At 39.4% G+C, this 13927-nt stretch overlaps 1 long non-coding RNA gene across 1 annotated transcript in view; it reads left to right on the forward strand.

Annotated features, from left to right (window-relative positions):
• The window catches only part of LOC139632140 (uncharacterized), a 182522-nt gene that overhangs the window by 135364 nt on the left and 33231 nt on the right, over nt 1-13927 (forward strand). Inside the window, exon 4 of the long non-coding RNA XR_011693506.1 lies at nt 2005-2125. This is a non-coding gene — a long non-coding RNA (uncharacterized lncRNA). The remainder of the gene's footprint in view (nt 1-2004; nt 2126-13927) is intronic.

Genomic DNA, 13927 nt, shown 5'->3' on the forward strand with positions numbered 1-13927 from the left:
TTTCTTATCTAATTCATTTGCACCTTATCATCGAGCTTTCTTGTGTTTTTTTTTTTTGTTTTGAAGACAGTTATTACAGCTCGCCTTTTCTGTCATTTATCTCTGCTGCGCAAATTGTGTTTCTACTGTGTTGTTCTGTTGTGGCAGCATTTTATCACCTTGTTTAATTACCTCAGTTTCTATCTTTTACGGCCGTGCAAACTAAATTAATTAGTAATCAGAAGTATGTCCCCGTGGGCCTGGAGCAAGTTAATACATTCAGAAAATCTGAATTTTTCAAATAAAAATGTATTAAAGGAACAAACAAACAACATCAATAAATAAATTACATATGTGTGTGTGTGTGTGTATTTGCCAATGCATAGAATGTGATGTAACAATTCCTTCCGAAAGGCAAACAGTCACCTACGCTACACCCACACCACCCATCAAACACAAACTTAGAGCATAATTCCACCTTCAGGGGCCTTGTTGGCAGAATGTATATATTACATGTGATGTTCACCATGTTCCAGGAGTTATTCTGTGAAGAAATGTTCTCATTTTTTAAAATTTATTTATTTATCTATTGGTGTACCCGCTTTCCCTTAACCTTCCTCGTCAACTTCACGCAGCAGTTTCTCACATTTCCCAGCATGCCTTAGGAGAAACCCAAGAGAGCAAACATGAACAATCATCTACAGGTTTTGCTGTGTAGGTGGACAGGATGATGTGAGAAGTATAAGAGAATTTTTTTCTTGCTGAGGTAACCTTTTTCCTCTGTTGAGACTACAGAAAACTGCAGCTCTTCATCTCTGATGGATTTTTTTTTTTTTTTTTTTTTTTCCAGTGTGAATGTTTAATGTTGGAGTAAATGTCAGGAGCTCTAGACAAAACTCTCACTCTCTGATTCTGAAGGACAGATGCCAGAACCTTTACTGTTAAAAACACAGTTTCCTCTTCTTTGAAATTCAAAAATGGAAAAAAAACCAAAAATGTATCAAGTTCATCATTCTGCTATCTCTGGGTATAAGTCAAGTAACAAAAGCTGTCCTTTTCTTCCCTGTATAATGTTAAAATATTTTGATGACTCATGCGGCATTAGGGGTTTATACATTAATTAATCCATTGGACTTATAGTAGTATCTGTGTGACAAGCTGACCCCTCCCTTCAGAAAGAAAGAAAGAAAAAAGAAACACTTGACCTTGTTAACTATGGGCTCATAGAAACTAGCAGGTTGGATGTATGTTTGCCATTTGACAAAAACTGTCCATTTCTAAATGTGCGTAGGTTTATTGTGTGGCTGGAATCAATTCATTTCACCTTACACCTTCATTCCAGTCATTTGTGATCAGGTCAAATCCATCCATCATGTGCACCATTAACACCATTATGCCCAATTTAACCTGAGACAGAAGACAAGAGACTCTCACTGCCTTTTCACTGTGCTTTTCAATCTTTAGAACAATGCATTTTTTTCTATTGCCAAATTCTTGGCAATAGAAAAAAAATCTTTTATAGCATTGGAGGTTAATCTTCTGTTTATTTTCCTATTAATCTTTTAATAATGTGTCAATAATGTGTCAGAAAATACTTTTCTTCTTCACTTTTATGATCACATACAGCTGCACAATTCAGATCTGGAAAATGACTTCGGCTATTAAACCATTCATCAGTTCTCAGAGAAGTTGCCAATATTCTGTCCATTGGTTAATCCCTTAATAAAAAAAAAACATTTCAGATTGAAAAGAAACCAAACCATGTGACTTAAAACAGGACTTATGCACTCACCTTGTACTTCACTATAGCTCAGTATGCACTGATCTGATGACTTGTTGATCCAGTGGGGGTGGGGGTACAGGGGGTCGGGGTGGGTAGCATTGTCTCAGAAGAAAGAGGGAAAAAAGTTCTGGGATGCTAATGAATTAATGATGCAACATATTGACATTTCTCTCTTTCTCCTCCCTGTCCCTGCACTCCTTCCTTCTTCACCCCCCCCCCCCCCCCCCTCCACCTTTATGCAGGTGTCCTTGTTAGCCTGTCATCCTGTTGTAACCCCGAGGCCAGTGATGTGACTGGAATGTGAATTCATCATAAAAGCACTGACACTACCTGAGGACTTCCTACTTCCCCCAGGAAACTCAGGTAGCTTGCCTATAATGGAATTTTTAATGTGCTAATTCTCTATATGCTGTGATTATGTGAGCGGAATAATTACAAACGGTGACAAGCGGAGCAGGAAGCAGCCTGGGAAATGTTAAATGATTGATTAAGTCCTGGTGAAGTTAGTCTTTTTGCATGGTCGTCTGGCAGCTAGCTAACCAGCAGTGTCATTCAGCTGAAACATTTATTAGCTTAATTAAGTGGGAAGTAATCAATTTATAAACGACTGTTGTATTGGTGGTACATAGTGATAGTTCAACTGATGAATAGTACCTGGTGGTTAATACTTCTTGGTGCAATAGTAGAAATGTTTGTGAAAGTTTGGAAAGTTTGGAGCTTGTATAAATTGTGCACATGAGGAGGACTGTGGGACTCAGTGTTCACTTCACCTTGTGGTATGTTTGACCACCCCCATATGATTAATGGTCATATCTACTACCTGACCTATACTCACTCTCAGTATCCTGCCCTCTCACAAAATTCCCAACATACTGTATGAAGCTCCACTCAACTTCAGCTGAGTTAAGGATTCTTTGAACGCATGGTGACCTCTGACATTCATTGTATTTAGAAAGGAACTGGGGTCAGTTCACAGTGTGGTCATTTTGTAAGAATATCTGCTTCATCAGTTTGCTGAAAACTACCTAAGATGGGAATTAATTTATCCACTTTACCTGCCCAGGTGTTCCACGCAAATCTGGTGAGATGAAGCAATAGTTCTTAGCATTAGCGCTTTCTAACAGACCCACAGTATCTTCAGCTTCTCTCTCATCTATTTCTGCGTGAGCATGTTTTATTTTATTTTATTTGGGTGCTTGTCTTCATGAACATGTGTTTGTGGTATGTGTCGGTGTGAGTCTGCACACTTTGTGTTGTGTGAGACTGTGTGTGTACCTACATAGACAGTTTTCATACATGGACACACACAGACAGTATAAACCTGTGTGTTCTTCTGAATAGATGTAAAGGACAGGATGGCACGATACTTTATTGCAACTGTGTGTGTGATACAGTGCATCCGGAAAGTATTCACAGCGCTTCCCTTTTTCCACATTTTGTTATGTTACAGCCTTATTCCAAAAAAATTAAATTGATTTTTTACCTCAACGTTCTGCACACAATACCCCATAATGATAAAGTGAAAAAAGTTTGCTTGAATTTTTTGCAAATATATTAAAAATAAAAACAAAAAAAATCTGAGCTCAGGTGCATCCTGTTTCCACTGATCATCCTTCAGATGTTTGCTCTGTGGAGAGAGGAGAACCTTCCAGAAGGACAACCATTTCTGCAGCACTCCACCAATCAGGCCTGTATGGTAGAGTGGCCAGACAGAAGCCACTCCTCAGTAAAAGGCACATGACAGCCCACCTGGAGTTTGCCAAAAGGCACCTGAAGGACTCTCAGACCATGAGAAACAGAATTCTCTGGTGTGATGAAACAAAGATTGAACTCTTTGGCCTGAATGCCAAGTGTCATGTCTGGAGGAAACCAGGCACCGCTCATCACCTGGCCAATACCATCCCTACGGTGAAGCATGGTGGTGGCAGCATCATGCTGTGGGGATGTTTTTCAGCAGCAGGAACTGGGAGACTAGTCAGGGTGGAGGGAAAGATGAATGCAGCAATGTACAGAGACATCCTTGATGATAACCTGCTCCAGAGCGCTCTGGACCTCGGACTGGGGCGAAGGTTCATCTTCCAACAGGACAACGACCCTAAGCACACAGCCAAGATAACAAAGGAGTGGCTTCGGGACAACTCTGTGAATGTCCTTGAGTGGCCCAGCCAGAGCCCAGACTTGAACCCGATGGAACATCTCTGGAGAGATCTGAAAATGGCTGTGCACCGACGCTCCCCATCAAACCTGATGGAGCTTGAGAGGTTCTGCAAAGAAGAGTGGGAGAAACTGCCCAAAAACAGGTGTGCCAAGCTTGTAGCATCATACTCAAAAAGAAACTAAAAGTTTCAAGCAACCTTTTTTTCAAATTATGGGGTATTGTGTGTAGAATTTTGAGGTAAAAAAAAAAGAATTTAATTTGGAATAAGGCTGTAACATAACAAAATGTGGAAAAAGTGAAGCGCTGTGAATACTTTCCAGATGCACTGTATATATCAACATATCACACTGCATATGCACATGTTATGTGACATCACATGTGGTGGATTTCATAAAAGGTGAAGCATGATGACAAGTAGTTGGATGATCTTTTCTAGCATCTTCTTGCAGGACTTTATTCCAAAACTCTATGCAGCTATTTTACAAAATGAAATGTCCTGGTGAAGCCTTGCACTTGAGTCATTCGGCTAACTTATCCAGAGTGACTCACAATGGCTGCAACAGTATAAGCTGCAATAAGCCTCAATTCCTGCATCACCCAAAGTACAAGTGTCCAAGAAGAAGAACTGTAAGAGGATTGCAAGGGGCAGAGCTTCAGTACAGGGACAAAAGATGGAATAAATATCCCCGTGTCCATAAAAAAATAGATCTTGTAGTGTATTACAGCAGCGTGCTGGAGCATGAAATAAGATCTGAAAGAAGAGATTTGGGGGGAAACTGAGGAATGTCTCTCCTATAATTTTTTTTAAAAAGGCTCAGGCGGTAAAATCAGCAGTGAGAGAATTACCATTCTATTCTGCTGGAACATAAGCTACTAGAAAGTCTTTATAAACTTATATTTAGAATTGAAATCCAGGACTTAAGGAACCGAGCTGAGGTAGCCTTATTTTAAGACGACAGAACTTGGATGTACTGGGAAGTTTGCTGATTCATTGCAAATACCACCTGTGGTCAGAGCTGGACAAAGTACACAGCTCCATTACTTCAGTCAAAGTATCGATCCTTCAGGTCAAATATTACTCCAATACAAGTGAAAGTCATTCAATCACATGTTTACTTTAGTTAAAGTACTGCAGTGCTTGCTTTTCAAAAATACTCATACTCAACATTTCAAATAAGATGAACCTTTATTTCTAAAACTTCAGACATGGACTTTAGATCAGGCCGTGATCTCTGGTGAAGAATCTTGTGCTTCATCTTTATCTACGGTTGCCATCATTAGGACGGTGACAGGTTCAAACTGAGCCGTTCAAATATGCAGCAACACAACCTGACTGACTTCTCCTGTGCTGAACACAGTGTATGGTCGATCAGATTTTTCAAAATAAAAGAAAATTCATTCCACTGACAAAAAGCTCTGCTTTAACGTAATGATTTCTTCATAGAAATGCAGTAGAGTCAAAAGTATAATAGTGGAGTAAAAATCATAAGTTCAAAAAATAAAATCTGAAGTAAAGTACAGATACTGGAAAAAATATTCTTAAGTACAGTACTCAAGTAAATGTACTATGATACAGTCCACCCCTGCCTGTGGTGCAAGAGCAACTGCTGCAAGGGGAGAAAATGATGACGATCAGTTCACAAAAAAACTAGTAACTAGTTTTACATCACTTTTACAACACTGTGGCACAGATAAAAGAAACATAATCAAATGTAAAAAGGAAGCCGTAAGGAACAGAAGAAGACAGGTGTATATAATCTGTAGATAGTAAAAACAATGTGAAAACCAAGATTATATGGAGGAGAAAATACTGTAAAAGAACATTCCACAGATTTTACACAATAGTCAGTTTATTTGCCATAAAAAGAACTCCTCTGTCCATGACAGTTGTATAATATATCCTGTGACTCTGGAGGAGCTTCAGAAAATATAAATGAATAAATAAATAAATGCTAAATGATGATGTCATAGTGATGTCATCAGATGTCACAAACTCTGGGCTTGGAGTTTTAACAATGTGGGATGGTCTAAAATCAGACGCTGTTGAGCTGCATCATTGGAAGTGTAACATCCATTTGTATCTACATTAACTTGTTGTCATGCACATAGAGATTGTTCTTCCACATAGAAATAAGTAGACACACAACCACACGCACAAGCACACAGCAAGCCTGAAAATCTTCTTCTGAGAGTACACGCTGAACTATTTAACTGTGTGTGTGTTTGTGTGTGTGTGTTAATCTCCACCTGATTAGTACAGAATATGGAAGATGGAGGGGAAGAGGTCCACTCTCAGCCAATCACTGAGCGTGTGTGTGTGTATGTGAAGAAAAGCGATTGCGTCGTTTCAGAGAATCACTCATCGGATATTTTAGATCCTTTTCAATTTTCTACATCATTTGCTACATCCATTTATCCAAAGCACCAAGTGCACAGAGAATTTTAGTTGAATTCAACCTCTGCTCATGTTTCACACTGGAGAATATCAATACTACAGCTGAAAAACTTTGACAGTGGCCGGTAACTCGATCATCTACCTGCCATCTGGGTCACCAGAACCATAAATGACACTAAAGTGAAAGTTTAAATTCAACTTAAAATGTGGGTCCAGGGTGGAAAAGGCACAGCAGAGAAATGTTGCCTTCTCTACTTTATCATTTAATGAATATGAAGTGTATAAGGTTAAACTGTTAAAATTAGCATCACTGCCTTTGCTAATGTGCCTTGTATGCTAATGCTTTGGTAACACTAATCTAATGATTTAATGTATAATTATATGACATTCAGAAAGGGGTCAAACACCTTATTTTTCTCACCCACACATTCAGTGTTTTGTGTTTTATTCTAAAAGAGGTACTAGAACTCTGCAGTTTTGTCCTCATTACCTCCTTTCTCCATGGAGAAACCACACCAGTGGAGCAGAAAACTACTCAGTCTTTAACTCTCACATGATGCAGACATCTTGGAAAGTTGGAAAAGTGTCAGGATTATAATGAGCAGTGTCCCAAAGAAAGTTCAAGCAGCTTCCTGTCAGTTTTTTATGCTTACATACTTACCAGGGCGGCTCAGTTAATCAAAATATTATAAATATCCAAGTGTCAAGTGCATCCATTTTTTTGATACTACCATCAGTTAGTGGCAAAGTAAAAAATAAAAAAAATAAAAATAAAAATAAAGAAAGCTCTTCATAGTTGTTTTATGTTTGAGCCAGAATCTGTAAAATGTCACTGATTAGAACCAAATTTCAAACTCAGTCAATTGCAGATCTAATGAAATTTCAGGTTTCAGGTCACATGAATACATTTAGCTGGTAACACCATTCTTTAAGGAAGCCAACAATGTTTCTATGAAGCTAATGTCACTAAGGTTTGTACTGAAGTATTGTCCTTGTGAGGAGCTTTCACTTGGAAGAACTCTTGATTGAACCTTGGATTTTTAGAGCACATACAGAAATAGCTTTCATTTGTGTTGGCTGCTGCATTCCAGGAGGAAACGGTCTCACACCATCCTCTTCCTCAGACTTAACATGTAAATTGATAATTCAAGCAGAGAGCTCCCGACATAAAGGCTCCTGGAGAGGACTGGAAAAGCGATCACTCAGCTGATGTATTGCTCCTCTGCTGGGAGACATGGTGGTGTTCCTCTGGGATGCACTCTCTCTCCAGGGAGCAAATCACAGTCCACAAAACTCTAAAACTGTCTCTTTACTGTGATTCAGATCTCTGTGCTGGCTGTGATCACAGTCATTTATCATGTGGACGATGGATATCTAATCTTTATCTGTGTATCTGTACCTGCGTTTTCTAATAGAACAAGAAATGAGTGACCTGTGACCTCCTCTCCACAGATGACTCTCTGGCTCGATTTGTCTCTGTCTGACCTGTCTTCAGGTTTTAAGTCTGTTTCCCCTGTTTTCCCTGCTGCTCTCTGGGAAATTTTATTGGCTTGAAAAAATATATGCACACAACTATTCAGAATGAACACTCACCAAGTGTCAGTGGAATTTATCTTGAGGGGTGTCAGCCTCCATTCATGCTGGGAGCATTCAAATGCCATATGTCGGCTATATTTGGTTCTTTCTCTTCGTCTGTTCCCAAAGCTCTTAAATGAATTTGCCTGTTATGCATATGCCATTTTCTATCACAACTGCCAAGTCATAAACTCCTCCACATCCAGATGAACAATATTAAAAAAAAAAAAAAACAAAAAAAAACATCCACCATTATTTAGTTGAACAGGTCAGCCAGAGCGTGGAACTTTTCTTATCAGAAACACATTTTCCATTTTAGTTTACAATGAAAGACAACATGATACAAATGTAAATTTTGATGGATTCTTTAAACTCTATTTTTCTTTCATTCTAAAAACCGTGTGCAGGTCTACATGTAAATGTGCACTTGTCATTTCATATTGCAAGGATGTCACTTTGTTTTGAAAAGTGGTGGCACCTAAGGGCTCAGAGGAAACAACAGTTTCTAAACAGCCTTCAACATATGTAATTTTAGGCAATGTACCGGGGGGGATCAAGTTAATTATTATGGAGGAAAAAAAAATTGTATAACAGTGTGTCTAAATGTCGACCACACGAGTAACACTCATCCATGTGCATCACATCCACAGCTGCAACAGCATGTCAAGCCAACGATACCAGTGTATGAGGGACAAAAATGACTTCAGTATAAAGAAATTAATAAAAATTCATGCTGGAATGAATAATGAAATACATAAATAAATGCAAAAAAAAAAACATTTTGGTAATGAATAAAAGCTATTTCTCATGTTAGCGTTTTGTGTATTTGTTTCTTCTACATTTACATTGCATCATATGTTTTCTTACTGTGCAAATAAAAGCATTCTTATCAGTTAGTTACGATTTTTTTTTTTCAGAGCATTTTTAAAAGATCAGGCCTTTGAAAAGTGATGTGGACAAAATGGGCCATTTCAAATGGTGGGGGGGGGCTCCCCGGTGTAAACGACCTCTGTGCTCTACAGGTTTTATTGCTTAAGTTCAGGTAAAACCCTCTGTCCTCTTCGCTGCCCTTTCTGCCTCACTTCCCTTTCTTAATTTCCTTCCTGTCGTCCCTTCAGTCTCTCCTTCCGCGTCTCATCTTGTCAACATCTTTCTCTCACTCTTTCTCCGTCAGCTTCCTTTTCTTCCTCATCTTTTCTTTTCTCCTGGTCTGGGTGCTGGCATTGCTTTTCTGTCTTTTCATGATCTCTATCACAAACCCTGTCCTTTTCCCTTCTTTAGCATCCTTACTCTCTCCCTCTGTCACACTTTCTTTCCTTTATCCTGCTTTTCTTCCACTTCTTTTCTTTTCTCTCTTTTTTTTCTAAATATCTTATTTAACTCTCTGTGGGCTTCTGTCTTTCAAGTTATTCTTTGATTGTTTTCCTCTTTCTTCTTCTATTTCCCGTCTCTCTTCATCTCTTCCCAGTTGATGATAATATTAATATCAGTAGAGAGTTCCACGATCAAAGAGTCTATGATGAATAATAATTATGAGACAATTACTGCATGGAGAGATAGGAGAGCTGTACACTACACACACACATACACACACACACACACACACAGAGCCAGCTTCCTATGCTTTTCAGTGTTGTTTGGCTTTAGCTGACTCTTGTGCTAAAACATGACATACACCCCTTAATGTGCAGATGACACATACATAACTCATTTTCTAATACCCAGAGTAGACAGTAAGCACACAATGCACAGAAACAAACCCCTCTCAGCTGCTGGGTTGACTCAGTGTGTATCCGTTGTGAGGTGAAGGAAGTTGTTTCTCTGCACACTGTCTGGTAAGAACTTTGCACACGATTGCTGATATTTGGAGGATATTAAATCATCAAAAGTCTAAAGTCCAAGTAAGTTGAGCATCACTGGTGTTTATGTCAAAGTCGAGTTGCAAGTCTAAGTCATGTGACTCCAGCTCAGCTCTGTTATGACTGTGTCATTGCTCTTATGGTTGTATGATTATGAGGCCATGTCTTCTTGATTGTGTGTATGTGTGTTTGAGTTATACAGTTAATTTTTCTTTTTTTTTGTTTAGTTTTTTTTTGTTAGTCCATCTCTAGTTATGTGTATTTCAATTTTCTCAACACTCACAAAACACACACACACACACGCACATACACACACACACACACACACACACACACACACACACACACACATATACTTGGGTGATCTGAAAGTTGCCTTGGGATCGACTCCCTGAATATGTTTGTCTCTGATTATAATATGTGTATGTATGTGTGTGTGTGTGTGTGTGTGTGTGTGTGTGTGTGTGTATCAGCTGGTGAGTCAGTGTGTTCCTGTTGGAACACTCTTCCCTTTGTCTCACGCAGTGAATCACAATGTAAATTCAGTGTATAGAAAACAAACCCGACTCTCTGTAAGCTGAGCTCGATGGGCCTGAAGAAACAGCTGAACACACACTGAAATGACATGAACTTAGTCCTATATTCAGTGGTGAATATTTAAATTGAACATTTTATTTCTTATTTCGATCATCTAGGGAATTTTTCTTTAAAGATGTCTTTGTGCTGTAACATTTCAATGTTTTCAACATGGGGTCTCAGCCTGTAATTGAGACAATATAAGCAACTAAAGGAGGAAGTGATGCAGTGAAGCTCAGACTGTGATGGCAGCTCCTACAGGTGAATATCTGGACCTGTATGAATATGAAGCAGGACACTGTTGCCTTGTGAACCTTCCTCTCAGATGTTGAAATAAAACTCATCCCTACTGTATGTGAGTCAACAGTGTAAAGAGGTCAGAGTCATGGCTCCTGCAGATGATTCATGCGTCTCTCTCTGCCATGCAAATGACTCACCATTTAAACCACAAAAGGTCAGATTTAATCTTTGTTGCTTTTGTGTTTTTGCTGCCCTGAAGACAGACGGAAAATAAAAATGACTCCAGTTGTTTATCTCTGTCTGATGTGGTTAGCTTGGACAATATCTGTTATCCCTTCAGTCGTTCTTTCATGTTTTCACTCTCATCCTTCTGTCTCTGGCCTACATCCCCTCCCCTCTCGTTCTCCTCCCATTATAGAACCAAATGAGCCTGTTGCTGTTGAGAAATCATCATGTGATTAGACCCTCAGCTCTCAGCCCCTTTCACACAGACACAGTCAGTGTGTTTCCTGCTCCTATCACTTACTTGCTCCTCATGTGTGTTAAGTGATTTTTTTTTTTTTTTTTTGTGCTGACCAGCCCTGCAATTATAAATGTCTGTAACTGACTGAGTGACTGATGGAGTTGCTTGATCATAGTGATCAGAGAATTCCACGTAACTGTTTTTGAGTTGGAGCTGCCACAAACAGTTTCTTTCAGGAGCCTTTACAGTCTGCAGCGTAGCCAACTTAATGCATTAGTCGCCAGATTTAGAGACTTTTTCAAAACAGCCCCTGGCGATAAATCTAGTGACTTTGTGAACTAACTTTGAATACTCTGAAGACAGTCCCCAGTTCTCTCTCTCTCTCTCTCTCTCTCTCTCTCTCTCTCTGCTCTGTTCAGAGTGCAGTTTGTTACTCAGACAGAGGCTGTGCTCTGTGTGAGATATACCCACACATGAACACAAAATCTTACACATCATACACACACTTCTATAACATCGCCAGTGATGTCACCAGTGCCGCCCCGTGACTGCGAGATCAGGCTTTCCCTCTGCAGGTACACCACTCCATGCAGACCATGTGTGAATGAGCTTTCTTTCTGAGTGATCACCCCACAGTAAACCAGCTGAAATCACAGCTCAGCCTTTGTCTTTAACTGATGCGTTTGGTGATTTTCTCAGACGATGTCGTGGTTATAATAAAATCAGGATTTCAGCAGCAGCTTGGAAGTGAACATGTCGTCTTAATGGGACACTGCTTCAAACGTGTCTCGTTGTCATGACAACAGAAACAGAAAAAAAAAAACATGTCAATGAGAACAGCTTCATTGTGAATCCAGCTGTATTAAAATACTGTGTGTATGTGAGCACAGAGAGGAGGAGAGAAGCAAACAGGTAAAGAGCTGGAACCAGCTGAGACTAGACTGGATGATAATGGGACACAGTGATGTCAGCTGTTTACAAAGGCACCACATCAATTTTCAACTACATCTTCAGTTTAGCACACTGACTATACACGGTCCAGACAGATGCTCAACGTTTGGAACATTGTCTTGAAAACATCTGCCTGTATCAGGAACCCTGATAAGAGCAATGAGTCTGGACCAGTCAATAAACCAAAACTACGAGCTAAAAGATGCTAAAATGCCCTGTAGCAGAGTCCAGTGGTAATTCTGTGAGGACTTGTCAGCATGAGGAGCCTCTTTCACTTGAATCATTTATTCAGAATAACCTTGGAATAACTTTGAACAACAGTGAACATGAATATTCACCCACAAACAGTTCAGAATAACCATACCATAGTCTAGTAGTTACAGTATAGCATTGTTGTGCAGTAGTGTGTGTGTGGGAGTGGTATAGACAACAATACAGTAGTGTATTGTCTAGGAGTGTGCGTTTGTCTCATTTGATCCCATCGGCAGCTAATTTGCAGTGTGTCTGTAGTTCCTCTGGATGTGTATTTGTGCTGGATTACATACCTATCCTGTGTGTGCATGTGATCCCCTCTTCTGCTGTGTGTTTGCCTGTGTGATTGTGTGTGATCTCTGTGTGTATATGATCTGTGTGTGTGTGTATAATTATAGCAGATGTAAATAGGTCACACTGTGTAGTGTTTTCTCTGCTAATATGGACATCTCTGCCAGGAAGAACGATCAATAGCGGCTCTGCTGGAAGACCAATCAGTTCTATCTGAATCCCTTTCATTTATCGCTCTGTCATTGTTGTATCTTTTTACCCTCTTCCTGTCTTTCTGTCCCTGCGTAAATAATAAACACCAACAAAGCCCTGAATCAATTTCTGACCATTTTTAAAACGACCCTGGTGCCTTCCTGTCTTTCCATCCACGGTGAAATCGAAGTCTACAGGATTTGACTTCATTCGTAACCAGGGAAATGTTCATAACAATAATTTGCAAGAGTGTCTTCACTTCAGCATCTGTCACCAGTGTCTTTGGCTCCACCTGTGCTGTAATTACACAACTTTGCCTTGGTGGGACTTTGCTTTGCAGATGAGATCTCTCTTGACCACACAGACCAATTTTAGTGAACTTGATTGGTTCTTTAAACAACAAAGAGCAGGAAAAAAAGAAAAAAAAACTGTGGGAGCTGTGTGAACCACTGCAGGTCATGGTCACAACAGTCTGTAGGTCTTTTTTTCCATGTCCAATTTGTATCTAAAAATGAAGCTAATAGGAGGTATATACAGAACTTATACCCATAAAAACAGTATAGGTAAAGGTAATGATTATTTGTTTTAGTGAGTCATGTTGACCGTAGAGAGTTTCCAGAGGCTAAGGTCTTTGAATGTTTTCTTTTGCCTTGCAAAAAGTGAAAAAAAAACAAAATGACATTTTGCTTTTTTAAAAGATAAAGATAAAAAATAAAAAATACTTCATTGATCCCTATAATGAAATTCAAATCATCCAGTAACTTATTCATGTATTTAGTTGAGACTGTGTCATTACCCAATGCCTCTGTCTGCGGTGTCGAACAGTCTGAGGCAGTGAGACAGAGGATTTCCTGAACCTCTCTGTCCTGCAGCAGAGAGATGAGACGTTTGCTGCTGTGGCTGCTTCCCTGGCCTGAGAGGATGGATTTTTTTCTTTTTTTGAATTTTTGCTTGATACATGACTCACATTATGAATTGACTACCAAAATTCACTCTATCAACCTTCTGTTGATTGACTATTTATAAATTGTGTGTTCCGGTATGACAGAAAAGCTTCATGTGTTTTACTCACTCAGTTTCTACTCTCTTCCTTCTCCACCTCTTTGTCTTTGTATGTGTGTGATTGAGTTAATACATTCATATTTTATGCCTGATATTTGTTTTTATTAGAGTGGATGAGTGATCTGGGCTGAGCGGCCTCCGGCTTCCTAAA

This window comes from Trachinotus anak, unplaced genomic scaffold, assembly GCF_046630095.1.
Source record: "Trachinotus anak isolate AG129_WGS33_773 ecotype Australia unplaced genomic scaffold, CSIRO_AGI_Tana_v1 ptg000014l, whole genome shotgun sequence".
In the NCBI taxonomy this organism is placed as follows: domain Eukaryota; kingdom Metazoa; phylum Chordata; class Actinopteri; order Carangiformes; family Carangidae; genus Trachinotus; species Trachinotus anak.